This window comes from Maniola jurtina, chromosome Z, assembly GCF_905333055.1.
Source record: "Maniola jurtina chromosome Z, ilManJurt1.1, whole genome shotgun sequence".
NCBI classification, from domain to species: Eukaryota; Metazoa; Arthropoda; class Insecta; order Lepidoptera; family Nymphalidae; genus Maniola; species Maniola jurtina.
The window spans coordinates 10,209,587-10,216,569 of NC_060058.1; the positions used below are offsets into that span (position 1 = coordinate 10,209,587).

Genomic DNA, 6,983 nt, shown 5'->3' on the forward strand with positions numbered 1-6,983 from the left:
CGTCTCGTTTTAATTGTCTTAAGTCTGAGCAAAGTCAAATTTCGCTCTGTAGATCTCAATTTAGGATCAAAGAGCGTGGTTTGACTTTGCATAGACTAAATCCGTCTCGTTTTGATCTGAGCAAACTCAAAGTAAGTACTAGTACCTACGCTCTGTAGATCTCAACCTCAATGTATGCTTCGCTTCTCGCTGACAAAAGGGCGGAAAAAATAAAAAGCACTTGTACGAAAAAAAAGTGTAATAAAGTAAAAAAATGAGAAATGAAACAAACGGTGTTTCTTAAAGCTAATAATAGAGTAAAAAAATGTTAGTAACATGTTTCACTGCTGATGAATTGTAACGGGACTCCTAAAAAAATATACAGAACCAAAATGCCAAGTTCGTGGCTAACAAAAATGCTCTGCAACTCGAAGAGCGTAAAAAAAAAACAAAATACTGGGCCATCGTGGAGTCCTCTGAATCACCTATAAGTATACATATTTTTTTTACCTATGTAACTACTTAACTAAAAAAAATAATCGAAAACCAAAATTCCAAGTGATGAATTGTAACGGGACTCCTAAAAAAATATACAGAACCAAAATGCCAAGTTCGTGGCTAACAAAAATGCTCTGCAACTCGAAGAGCGTAAAAAAAAAACAAAATACTGGGCCATCGTGGAGTCCTCTGAATCACCTATAAGTATACATATTTTTTTTACCTATGTAACTACTTAACTAAAAAAAATAATCGAAAACCAAAATTCCAAGTGGCTGACAAAAGAGCTTCATCTTAAGCGTAAAAAAGGGAACGTTTCCCTGCTAATAAATTGTAACGGGGCTTCTAATCATACTATAGAACCAAAATGCCAAGTACACGGCGAACAAAAATGCTCTTGCAACTCGAAGAGCGTAAAAAAAAAAAAAAATACTAGTCCATCGCGGAGTCCTCTGAATCACATATTTTTTATACATAGGTATACTATAATTATAACTACTTACTTAACTAAAAAAAGTATAAAACTAAAATGCCAAGGGCTAACGAGAACTTCAAATTGAGCGTAAAAACAAGGCGTAGCGACCACAATCCATCGCGTCACAGTTAATCGAAAACACCCATTTTTTTATAAATAGGTGTATATTTTACAAAATTACACATTATTTACTATTTATAGTAAGTGTATTAATACTTTTATTGATTGAAATCGCCAGCTGAAGCTGTTCGTTTCTGTGGATATGTCCCGTATTTGCCACAAGTAGGGTACCTACTAGAGCTGGCCCCGATTGTTTAGTCGCAAAAAAATTTTTGGTAACGAATAATTTGTTATTTTAAGGCAGATTTTTCAATCTCCATTTAAAAAATCTGCCCTTAGACGGAAAAGAACTGTAACCCTTGGTTAAAAATTCTTTGGCGACTGAACAATCAGTCCAAATAGCCTTACTAAAAAAAAATTATGCACTGCTTTGCTTGCTAATAAGAGTTGTAGTGATGCTACACTTTGAGATCACACTTGCCATTTTAACTCAATGTGGAGCAAAACTACGATTTAAGTCTCGTCCGGTGGTGTCATTGTCCAGTGATTGGCTGTATGTTTTACTAATCCGTTCTAATTTCTCAGTTCTTCGAAAAATTGAGACAAGCAAATCTCAGTATACCATTCACTTGTGACGGTCTTCTGTCCGCTAAGCCTCACTGATTTTACTAATCCTTGTTTGTTAAAAATACGGTCATCATTATTTTTTTCACCGATTTCGATTTCCGCACTTGTGTTGGTTGCTCTTCGTCTTCGAAGACCCATATTTTGCTTTGTGATTTAGTTGGCACGTCGTAATAATAAATCCAGGTTTCGTCACCCGTGATAATTGAACTGACACTCTTGGATCAGCCATTGTCAAATTTTTTCACCGTAGATTGCGCCCATTGTACGCGTTGTTGTTTGTGGTCCTCACTTAAAGTGTGGGGTACCCACAATGTACAAATTTTTTTTACATTTAAATGCTTCGTCACAATGTTGTGCAAAGTTGATACAGGAATATTTAAGAGTTCTTCTAACTGACGATACGTAATTCGACGATTTTTTCTAATGGCTTTTTCCACACGAGTTATGTTTTCCGGCACTTGAATTTCCGCGGGTCTTCCCGGTCGCAGGTCATCGTCTAGCTCAAAATCCCCACGTTTGAATTGTAAATACCATCGTTCCACAGTCCTTACAGAAGGGACTTCCAGACCAAGAACAGAACACATCTCGTCAAAACATTCTTGTTTAGATAAACCGCGTTTAAATTTATAGTAGATAATAACACGATAGTCCCGTTTGTTCAACGACGTCATCTCAATTTTTTCAATTTTTCCCTTAAACTAAAATATTAATTGTTGGACGCTGAAACAAACGTGTTGACTTTTGTAATTGACGACACTTAATAATGGACACAAAAATTGTCGCGGTACGCTTAGCGTTTGCAGACACGTCAAGACTTGTCGAGCATGAACATGGTGTGACTTTGAATAGACATAAATCCGTCTCGTTTTCTAAGTAAAGTCAATTTTCGGTAGATAGATCTCAGCCCAAAGACTTGTACTTTGTATAGACAAATTCATTTCGATTTAACAGTGTCAAAGTCAAGGCACGCTCTATGACTCTCAGCCAAGATCTGCGTAATTTAACTTTGCACAGACATAAATTCGTCTCGTTTTAATTGTCTTAAGTCTGAGCAAAGTCAAATTTCGCTCTGTAGATCTCAATTTAGGATCAAAGAGCGTGGTTTGACTTTGCATAGACTAAATCCGTCTCGTTTTGGTCTAAGCAAACTCAAAGTAAGTACTAGTACCTACGCTCTGTAGATCTCAACCTCAATGTATGCTTCGCTTCTCGCTGACAAAAGGGCGGAAAAAATAAAAAGCACTTGTACGAAAAAAAAGTGTAATAAAGTAAAAAAATGAGAAATGAAACAAACGGTGTTTCTTAAAGCTAATAATAGAGTAAAAAAATGTTAGTAACATGTTTCACTGCTGATGAATTGTAACGGGACTCCTAAAAAAATATACAGAACCAAAATGCCAAGTTCGTGGCTAACAAAAATGCTCTGCAACTCGAAGAGCGTAAAAAAAAAACAAAATACTGGGCCATCGTGGAGTCCTCTGAATCACCTATAAGTATACATATTTTTTTGAATACCTATTTTTTTTACCTATGTAACTACTTAACTAAAAAAAAAAATCGAAAACCAAAATTCCAAGTGGCTGACAAAAGAGCTTCATCTTAAGCGTAAAAAAGGGAACGTTTCCCTGCTAATAAATTGTAACGGGGCTTCTAATCATACTATAGAACCAAAATGCCAAGTTCACGGCGAACAAAAATGCTCTTGCAACTCGAAGAGCGTAAAAAAAAAAAAAAACAAAATACTAGTCCATCGCGGAGTCCTCTGAATCACATATTTTTTATACATAGGTATACTATAATTATAACTACTTACTTAACTAAAAAAAGTATAAAACTAAAATGCCAAGGGCTAACGAGAACTTCAAATTGAGCGTAAAAACAAGGCGTAGCGACCACAATCCATCGCGTCACAGTTAATCGAAAACACCCATTTTTTTATAAATAGGTGTATATTTTACAAAATTACACATTATTTACTATTTATAGTAAGTGTATTAATACTTTTATTGATTGAAATCGCCAGCTGAAGCTGTTCGTTTCTGTGGATATGTCCCGTATTTGCCACAAGTAGGGTACCTACTAGAGCTGGCCCCGATTGTTTAGTCGCAAAAAAATTTTTGGTAACGAATAATTTGTTATTTTAAGGCAGATTTTTCAATCTCCATTTAAAAAATCTGCCCTTAGACGGAAAAGAACTGTAACCCTTGGTTAAAAATTCTTTGGCGACTGAACAATCAGTCCAAATAGCCTTACTAAAAAAAAATTATGCACTGCTTTGCTTGCTAATAAGAGTTGTAGTGATGCTACACTTTGAGATCACACTTGCCATTTTAACTCAATGTGGAGGAAAAATACGATTTAAGTCTCGTCCGGTGGTGTCATTGTCCGGTGATTGGCTGTATGTTTTACTAATCCGTTCTAATTTCTCAGTTCTTCGAAAAATTGAGACAAGCAAATCTCAGTATACCATTCACTTGTGACGGTCTTCTGTCCGCTAAGCCTCACTGATTTTACTAATCCTTGTTTGTTAAAAATACGGTCATCATTATTTTTTTCACCGATTTCGATTTCCGCACTTGTGTTGGTTGCTCTTCGTCTTCGAAGACCCATATTTTGCTTTGTGATTTAGTTGGCACGTCGTAATAATAAATCCAGGTTTCGTCACCCGTGATAATTGAACTGACACTCTTGGATCAGCCATTGTCAAATTTTTTCACCGTAGATTGCGCCCATTGTACGCGTTGTTGTTTGTGGTCCTCACTTAAAGTGTGGGGTACCCACAATGTACAATTTTTTTTTACATTTAAATGCTTCGTCACAATGTTGTGCAAAGTTGATACAGGAATATTTAAGAGTTCTTCTAACTGACGATACGTAATTCGACGATTTTTTCTAATGGCTTTTTCCACACGAGTTATGTTTTCCGGCACTTGAATTTCCGCGGGTCTTCCCGGTCGCAGGTCATCGTCTAGCTCAAAATCCCCACGTTTGAATTGTAAATACCATCGTTCCACAGTCCTTACAGAAGGGACTTCCAGACCAAGAACAGAACACATCTCGTCAAAACATTCTTGTTTAGATAAACCGCGTTTAAATTTATAGTAGATAATAACACGATAGTCCCGTTTGTTCAACGACGTCATCTCAATTTTTTCAATTTTTCCCTTAAACTAAAATATTAATTGTTGGACGCTGAAACAAACGTGTTGACTTTTGTAATTGACGACACTTAATAATGGACACAAAAATTGTCGCGGTACGCTTAGCGTTTGCAGACACGTCAAGACTTGTCGAGCATGAACATGGTGTGACTTTGAATAGACATAAATCCGTCTCGTTTTCTAAGTAAAGTCAATTTTCGGTAGATAGATCTCAGCCCAAAGACTTGTACTTTGTATAGACAAATTCATTTCGATTTAACAGTGTCAAAGTCAAGGCACGCTCTATGACTCTCAGCCAAGATCTGCGTAATTTAACTTTGCACAGACATAAATTCGTCTCGTTTTAATTGTCTTAAGTCTGAGCAAAGTCAAATTTCGCTCTGTAGATCTCAATTTAGGATCAAAGAGCGTGGTTTGACTTTGCATAGACTAAATCCGTCTCGTTTTGGTCTAAGCAAACTCAAAGTAAGTACTAGTACCTACGCTCTGTAGATCTCAACCTCAATGTATGCTTCGCTTCTCGCTGACAAAAGGGCGGAAAAAATAAAAAGCACTTGTACGAAAAAAAAGTGTAATAAAGTAAAAAAATGAGAAATGAAACAAACGGTGTTTCTTAAAGCTAATAATAGAGTAAAAAAATGTTAGTAACATGTTTCACTGCTGATGAATTGTAACGGGACTCCTAAAAAAATATACAGAACCAAAATGCCAAGTTCGTGGCTAACAAAAATGCTCTGCAACTCGAAGAGCGTAAAAAAAAAACAAAATACTGGGCCATCGTGGAGTCCTCTGAATCACCTATAAGTATACATATTTTTTTGAATACCTATTTTTTTTACCTATGTAACTACTTAACTAAAAAAAAAAATCGAAAACCAAAATTCCAAGTGGCTGACAAAAGAGCTTCATCTTAAGCGTAAAAAAGGGAACGTTTCCCTGCTAATAAATTGTAACGGGGCTTCTAATCATACTATAGAACCAAAATGCCAAGTTCACGGCGAACAAAAATGCTCTTGCAACTCGAAGAGCGTAAAAAAAAAAAAAACAAAATACTAGTCCATCGCGGAGTCCTCTGAATCACATATTTTTTATACATAGGTATACTATAATTATAACTACTTACTTAACTAAAAAAAGTATAAAACTAAAATGCCAAGGGCTAACGAGAACTTCAAATTGAGCGTAAAAACAAGGCGTAGCGACCACAATCCATCGCGTCACAGTTAATCGAAAACACCCATTTTTTTATAAATAGGTGTATATTTTACAAAATTACACATTATTTACTATTTATAGTAAGTGTATTAATACTTTTATTGATTGAAATCGCCAGCTGAAGCTGTTCGTTTCTGTGGATATGTCCCGTATTTGCCACAAGTAGGGTACCTACTAGAGCTGGCCCCGATTGTTTAGTCGCAAAAAAATTTTTGGTAACGAATAATTTGTTATTTTAAGGCAGATTTTTCAATCTCCATTTAAAAAATCTGCCCTTAGACGGAAAAGAACTGTAACCCTTGGTTAAAAATTCTTTGGCGACTGAACAATCAGTCCAAATAGCCTTACTAAAAAAAAATTATGCACTGCTTTGCTTGCTAATAAGAGTTGTAGTGATGCTACACTTTGAGATCACACTTGCCATTTTAACTCAATGTGGAGGAAAAATACGATTTAAGTCTCGTCCGGTGGTGTCATTGTCCGGTGATTGGCTGTATGTTTTACTAATCCGTTCTAATTTCTCAGTTCTTCGAAAAATTGAGACAAGCAAATCTCAGTATACCATTCACTTGTGACGGTCTTCTGTCCGCTAAGCCTCACTGATTTTACTAATCCTTGTTTGTTAAAAATACGGTCATCATTATTTTTTTCACCGATTTCGATTTCCGCACTTGTGTTGGTTGCTCTTCGTCTTCGAAGACCCATATTTTGCTTTGTGATTTAGTTGGCACGTCGTAATAATAAATCCAGGTTTCGTCACCCGTGATAATTGAACTGACACTCTTGGATCAGCCATTGTCAAATTTTTTCACCGTAGATTGCGCCCATTGTACGCGTTGTTGTTTGTGGTCCTCACTTAAAGTGTGGGGTACCCACAATGTACAATTTTTTTTTACATTTAAATGCTTCGTCACAATGTTGTGCAAAGTTGATACAGGAATATTTAAGAGTTCTTCTAACTGACGATA

At 36.1% G+C, this 6,983-nt stretch overlaps 1 long non-coding RNA gene across 1 annotated transcript; it reads right to left on the bottom strand.

The window, feature by feature from the left end:
- Positions 1-541: 541 nt before the first annotated feature.
- On the bottom strand, positions 542-5,885 carry LOC123880428. The gene is made up of 2 exons (XR_006799244.1): positions 5,599-5,885; positions 542-675 (listed from the first exon to the last, which is right to left on the bottom strand). It is a non-coding gene; the product is annotated as an uncharacterized LOC123880428 (long non-coding RNA).
- Positions 5,886-6,983: the final 1,098 nt, after the last annotated feature.